The sequence below is a fragment of the Eumetopias jubatus genome, unplaced genomic scaffold, assembly GCF_037043125.1.
Source record: "Eumetopias jubatus isolate StellerSeaLion01/CBP00866 unplaced genomic scaffold, mEumJub1_p1.0 scaffold_3, whole genome shotgun sequence".
Classification (NCBI taxonomy): Eukaryota; Metazoa; Chordata; class Mammalia; order Carnivora; family Otariidae; genus Eumetopias; species Eumetopias jubatus.
This window is the reverse complement of record NW_028274809.1, coordinates 156,603,704-156,611,341: the sequence shown is the minus strand read 5'-3', so window position 1 is coordinate 156,611,341 and position 7,638 is coordinate 156,603,704. Positions and strand designations below refer to the sequence as shown.

General features: G+C 35.6%; 1 pseudogene; it reads right to left on the bottom strand.

The window, feature by feature from the left end:
• Nucleotides 1-5,935: 5,935 nt before the first annotated feature.
• Nucleotides 5,936-7,337, bottom strand: LOC148164768 (RNA polymerase II elongation factor ELL2 pseudogene; annotated as a pseudogene).
• Between the last annotated feature and the right edge of the window lie 301 nt (nucleotides 7,338-7,638).

Here is a 7,638-nt window from a genome sequence, read left to right as displayed (position 1 = left end):
AGTTGTTTACTTGTGATGAAATTGAGGCCCATGAATTTAAGTGAATTCCAACAGAATTAAATTTCTCTAATACTCATCAAATGTTAATTCTTCCATGTTATCTTTTAAGCAATAAGTACCAAACTTTGTTAAACAACCCTTAGATGATCCACAAAGGTTCTAGGAATTCTAAAAAATACAAGTCATTTTGCTTTCCTAAGAAAAGGACATTCATTTCATTGACTGCTAATATTGTACTTTCTGAAAGTCCCATTAATAGTATCCTAAAAATTAGTTAGGGCTATTAAATGCTAATATCCATAAATTTAAATACATGTCACTGAAATTTACTGTGTATCAAATTTGTTTTTTTTGCCATAAGGTCTGGTCACTACACAATGTTTAGCAATATTGCAGAGGTGCACTTGTCCATACACAAATGTATGCATGATCACAATAGAATTTCCTCAAATTTGCCCCAAATGTCCCCCAGTGGTACTGAGTTAGACATGGTGAATAACCTTGTCTTAAGTAGTAAAGAAATTTTTTTTTTTGAGATTTTATTCATTCATCCAACACAGAGAGAGAGAGAGAGAGAGAGAGAGAGAGAGACAGAGTGAGAGAGGGAACACAAGCAGGGGGATTGGGAGAGGGAGAAACAGGCTTCCCGCAGAGCAGGGAGCCCGATGTGGGGCTCGATCCCAGGACCCTGGGATCATGACCTGAGCCGAAGGCAGACGCTTAATGACTGAGCCACCCAGGCGCCCCAGTAGCAAAGAAATTTATTAGCAAGATATTGAATAACTCATAGAATCATCAGACAACATGGAGAATCAGACTTAGAAAAGGTAAAGCTAAGTTATCTCTCATTAAAGATAGCAGGAAAGTTTAAGAAAGACAGTTTAAGCAAAGTGTTGCCACTGAAATTATCACCTTCAAATACTTTTGGGTTTTTTTATGTCACTAGATTGCTAGTTTCATATCTAATAGCTTTTCTCTCATTCTTAGTAATGAACTCTAATTTTTTGCTGAAAACCTTTATACCTGGGATAAATTTAACATTTCCCAGCCTCTCTTACATTCATTGTAACCATGTAACTGTGTTTTAGCTAATTAGAAATCAGTGGAGGGGCTCCTGGGTGGTGCAGTGGGTTAAGCGTCTGACTCTTCGTTTCCGCTCAGGTCGTGATCTCAGGGTCGTGAGATGGAGCCCTGCATCTGTGCTCAGTGCAGAGTCACCTTGAGATTCGCTCTCTCTCTTCCTCTGTCCCTCCTACTCGAGCTCTCTCTCTCTTAAATAAATACATCTTAAAAAAAATAAAGAAAAAAAGAAAGAAAAAAAAAGAAAGAAATCTGTGGAAGAGCTATAAGGAAATTCTGAAAAACTCCTTAAAAAAATTGTTTCAGCTGCCTACTATGCGCTTTTTGTCCTTTTTCTGTCCTACTACATGGAATGCTAATGAGATGCATGGAGCAATCAATATCTAGTCCTTATCCTGAATCATCCTTGAGAATGGATGACACATGCTGAGGGGGGCAGAACAGAAAGAGAAGGAATCTGGTTCCCGGGGTTTATGGAATCATCATACCAGGCTCAGAGTCTTCTATCTCCAAACTTCTTTCATTTGAAATATAAATCTTTATGTGTTTAGCCTTTCCTTATTTTGGGTTTTCTGACATAAATTTCAAACTGTATCTGCTCAGGATTTGAAATTCTAGGAAAGAATGTTCAATTCTTGCAGCTTTTAAGTGTCTATCCTTCACCTTGCATATAATAAGGTTACTTCATTTATAGTCCCATTTAGACTGAATATAATAAGAACAGATAATATTCCAAGGAAAGCTGATGAAGCTGGGATTCTCTTAATATAATATAGGAATGGATGTTTCATAGGCCAAATAAGTAGATAGACAGATGATAGACAGACAGAGATAGAGAGATAATCTCCCTCAAGGGTCCAAATAAAAAGAATAGTGTTTAAGTAACATATGAGATCTGCAGAATCATTCCTGAATTTACATTGAACAAGTTGCTTCTTAAACCAGCTCTTAATGAACGTAAATGTCATTACCACAAAGTGCCTTAAGTAATAGTAACTTCAAGGAAGAGTGTGGTATATTATTGCCCAAAGAGGTAGATCTGAAAAATTGCTCTAATTCAGTGAAGACTTTAGAGGACTCATATTCTTCAGGAAATTTATAAAAATACATTTATCTAAACTGATAGTTCTAATTTATTGTCACTGCCCAACACCAGCAATGGAATCATCCTTTGTTGGCATAAAATCTTTAAAGGAAGCTATACAGAAAACCATTTCATGGTATTTAGTGAAAATATCTTCCAATTATGAGTGACTTATCAGGTATTACACTAGTGATTTCACATATTTTTTGACACTAATCCTATTTTAGGCAATTTCATGTATATTTTATAGATAAGGAAACAGACCAATGGTTATATGTATTTTTCCTATGTCACAGAATTGGTAGATGAAAGAACTAAAATTCACTAACTAAGCCATCCAGGCATCCCTGGAAGAACTAAAATTCAAAACTTAAGTCTATCTGATTACAAAAATTCAACTTCCTTCATTAAAATATCTCCCTAAGTTTCTTAAGAGGTGATGAGAAAAAATATTTGAAAATATGTAGGACTACAGTAGTTCTCAGGAACTGACATCTGTGAATGGAACAGAAGTCATATTTGTATGTAAAACAAGTCAGGTATCTTTCCTTCCACAATGTATTCTGCATCTGTGAGAGTAGACTCTCACATGTGTACACTGACTGGTGTGCTTGGAGCCTGGGATAGATGGAGTCCTGAGCTCACTATGTCTACACACAAGCACCCTCTCCCATTTGCCAACATATGGTGGACATATCTCATATTTCATACCTCATATGTCACGTTGTGGAAACATTTGGGAGAAAATGTTTTACACTAACTGGAATGTATTTCTTAGGCATCCTTGTTAGGGCTTCCAGATTTAGCAAATAAAAATACATGATTCTCACTTAAATTTTAATTTCAGATAAAGACCAAATAATTTTTCACTGAAGTATTGTATACCCCATGCAATATTTTGGAAGACATATTAATAGCAAAAAATTTGTTCTTACCGGGCATCCTATATTTTATCTGGTAATCCTGATTCTTATAGAATTTTCCTATGCCATTATGAAACTCATAATTGTTTTTATTTCAGTCACTAATGACCTCAGTTTTTAAAATGTTTCCTTGAACATAAGTGGAAAAACAAAGTGAGTCTCTATAATGAAAAGGGATAATGCCAAGTTGAAGCACAGTGTATGAAACACAACCATAAATGTCTTGGTCAGTAACCTTGTGAGTAAACTGAGGTCACATTGCAATATAATTTTTAAGTTTTAAATTCTCAGGGACACATTACTTAATTACTGGAAAATTGTCACTCTTTGTATGTTTCTAAGGTTTTTTTAGAAAATGACCCAGAATTTTAGCTTATGTTTCCTCAGAACAGTAACAAAGAGTTCCTGTGCTCTTCGACTCTTATCCTGACACTCTGCTTCTGCCTGTGCTATTGATCACCCTTATAATATCCTTTGTTGACTTTTTGGAAGATGAAAATATCTTTCATTTTCCATCCTGTGCCCAGCATGGGAGAGATCTTTCTGTCTTTGCTGAAGAGTGTGGTTTCACACCCATCTCAAGAACATTATAAAGCACTTTCAGTGTGTGCCACAGTCTGGATTACTTCATTTAAAATAGCATCCGCCATGGGAGATGTAAATCATGTCTCCTTTCAGGTGCATCCAGCTCACTTTAATTCATTTTCCATCTCTTGTTCAGTACAAAGTAAAAGAAAGAGCTTTCAAATCTTACTTTAAACATTCAGGGGGGCGCCTGGGTGGCTCAGTCCTTAAGTGTCTGCCTTCGGCTCAGGTCATGATCCCAGGGTCCTGGGTTCAAGCCCCACATCGGGCTCCCTGCTCGGGGGAAGCCTGCTTCTCCCTCTCTCACTCCCCCTGCTTGTGTTCCCTCTCTCGCTGTCTCTCTCTCTCTCTAATAAATAAATAAAATCTTTAAAAAAATAAACTAAAATAAACATTCAGGGTCTGTGCTTTTGGTTTGTGAAAATCAGTATGAATTATGGAAAAAAATACATACAGGAACAACATTGTTTTAATTCATATTTTAATATAAATGTTTAGAAATACAACTTAAGATGAAACTCTACCTATAATTATTATAGTCTTTTATAATTTTATGTAGAAAAATTAACTTAAGGCAAACTTTTCATTAATAATGATTTTTTTTAGTTTTATTTTTACATTAATAAAAGCCAACTAGCTCTCCCCGCCCCCCCTAGAACAAAGATAAAGACCACGTCAAAGGTAAATTCTGTTCCAACTTTTAGGGAGTTGAAAACCACAAATTATGTATGACACTTTTTTCCAGTTTCTTTTCTCATAAAGTCAGAAAAATCTGAAGTTCATTTTCACCCAAGGCTATTTTGCTATGCATATAATGTAGCTATATCATGTATGCAAGACATCTTGTTCTAATCTATTTATATTAGCTTTCCATTTTTAAAAATATCTATATTTCGAACTATTTTCATCAAGTCCTGTGTCATTTAATAATCCTTCATTTTTCTTAGCTATACAAACAGCCCTATGTTAATATGCAGCATTGTGCAAAAATAACATACTGCGTGAACTTATTTCATTAATATTTCTTTTTTTTTTTCCTTTCTGTAGTTAGGAAAAAGACTCTTGTGCTGCTCTCAAAAATTGGTTAAAATGTCTTAAATGTAAGAAAAGTATCATTTCCTAAGAAAATATATCCAATTCCAAAGCTCCCTTTATTAAAAGAATGGTTCAATGATTCTCATAAAATTTCAAAGCAGGGAGTAGGAATAAATCTTGTCAAAGCAATGTAGATCTTTAAAAAAGTGGTGTATATATAAAATATATATAATTATATACCATTACATAACCATATATATTAATATATTTATAATTATATACCATTGAAATTTTCAATATTGTAAACTGGAAAGTATTATGACTTTCATTCATGCCCCCCATAAGGGCAACATTCCTATGATTTACCACACATTTCTAGGCTTTGAGTATAACTGGCATATCCATCCCTCAATGAAAATAGCATCTTCTGAGGAAACTAAAAATTAAATAAAGAGTTCTAGGTGTTTTGGTGGAACAGAACAGACCACTATGAAAAGCCTACAAAATGGAGGCACATACAACCTAGAGAAACTTGATTTCACTAAGAAATATACATTAATGGTAAAATAATTTGGATTAGACAGGCAAGGATCGTTCCAGAAAGATGGAAAAATATTTATACTTGCAAAGCTTCTGGTGGTAGAAATGAGGTTTTTAGATCATTGTCATACTAGCATTAACAGCTAATTCAAATTATCAGTTACTTTTTTAACTCTCCCAGGATACTCTTAATCTTTTTTATGATTCAGACTAAAAGTGAAAATATGAAAAAAATATATGCTTATATATAGGAATATAATAGAAATTGATGCATTCCTACTTGACATGAACTTACTATACTATGTTGTTAGTGAAGAATTCATGTTTTGTGCATGTGACATGATATTTTCAATTGAACTATTTTCTTAGAATCCCTTTTGACTAATCTCTAAAGTGTTTATCTCAGTATAGCTTATTTGTTCATTTTATATAGATGACTTCTGTGATGTTCTGTCTCAACTATTCAGCTATAACAGTAGTATCAGTTGATTTTTTTTATTTTTTTTAAACATAAAAAGATACTTCTGGGAACACATTTATAAAATAATATCTTGAAACACATGAATTTTGTCTGTTTAATTTTATTTATTGCTTCTTTTTAATATTAAATACATAAGCTTACAATTATTCACATTTTCTGATACAAGAAGAGTTCCATTGCTATGACCATGCTTGCCATTTAGTGAAATTAATCTATTTGTCTTTTAATATGAGCCACTTTATTTTCTTTATCATAACTATGACTAGCCTGCTTGTTGTTTGGTATGTTTGTCAGACTTCTTCATGAACAATCTGATACTCTTTTGAACTGGAGAAAGGTGTTTCCCTTGTGCATCCAGTTTAATAAATCTAGCTGCAGTCCTTGTCCTGGCATGCAAGGTCCTATGCTCATCAAACTCAGCACTGAAGTCATTGTTGTAATTCCAGTGTTGATCATGGGAGAAAAAAGCAATACATTTTATCAAATAATCTGGGAGTTCAACTCTTGATGAAGGCTCTACAGAAGAAGCACAACCCTCCTTAACTCCTTCATTGGAATTCAGCTTGTTAATTATTTAGCTTGTTAATCCCCTCTCCTTTTTTAAAATCTTCCCCTTTTTCCTTAATAATCTCAAAATTATATCACTTTACTTGATCCTCTTCCTTATTTTTTAAAAGATTTTACTTATTTATTAGAGAGAGAGAGAGAGAGAATGAGCAGGGGGAGGGGCAGTGGGAGAAGCAGACTCCCCACTGAGCAAGGAGCCTGATGTGGGGCTTGATTTCGGGGTTCAATTCCAGGACCCTGGGATCATGACCTGGACTGAAGGCATATGCTTAAACGACTGAGCCACCCAGGTGCCCCCCTTTTCCTTAATTGTTTTAAAATGTCCTTTTGGAATTTATGTGAGATATTAAATGATTTTCTTATAAAGGCTTTGGACAGTTTAGCAGAAGTTAAGCTACGGATAAAGTTTTGGAGGAGTCCTAGAGTCATATCTTGCTGGTCCTTATAGATGATACCATTTTGATTGAAATTTTCAACAGGCAGGTTTTGGGTCCCCTCGTCCTGTAGAGAGCCAGGTGAATTGGAGTGACAATTTACACATGGAGGAAGATTTACAGTGGGCAGAGAGGCCGAGGTGGAGACGAACTGAGTAAGGATGGCAGCGGCTGCAGAGGCCAGTGACAGACTGCAGTAGATTTTTTGTTGGTGAGATTCCAATGAGCACGTAATAGGAGCTGTGCTTTGAAGTATCCATTAACTCTAAATTCAAGAGCCATTTCTAAGAATGAGAAGATGCAACATTTCTACTAGAACATACAGAAGCTTTTGACTGGCTGCTGCCTGCATCATCACTCTGCAGTGGATTTAGTTTTCTCGAGAGCAGGAACTCCCGATGACTGCCTATTGGATTGTATCTAGGCCAGTCTCTTTGAGTCTTTTTAAAAACATGATTCTTTAAAGTACATGTAACAAATGCCTGAGGATTCCAAATAGCTACTTGTTGCAGAATTGTTCTGAGGGAGTTCTTTGCAATGATGGCATCTGTTTGGAATGAAGCAAGCAGTTCAGGCTTCACGTAAGCCTTCAGTGCCAGTAAGTGCATCCCCCTGCCACTATCATGGCTGCTGAGCAACACTGCTGTCCACGTGTGTCTTTTGAGTTATATTTGCAAGGTTCATGGGTAACACACTGCATCTGGAACATGTCTTCAAATTTGCACCCTGCTACGATCTAAACATTTGTGTTTCCCCCAAATTCATAGTTGAAATACTGACGTCCCCTTTGATGGTATCAGGAGGTAGGTAGGGCCTTTGAGAAGTAATCAGGTCATGAGGGTGGAGCCCTCAGGAATGGGATTAGTGTTAAAATAAAAGAGATCCCACCAAACCCTCTTGACCCTTCAG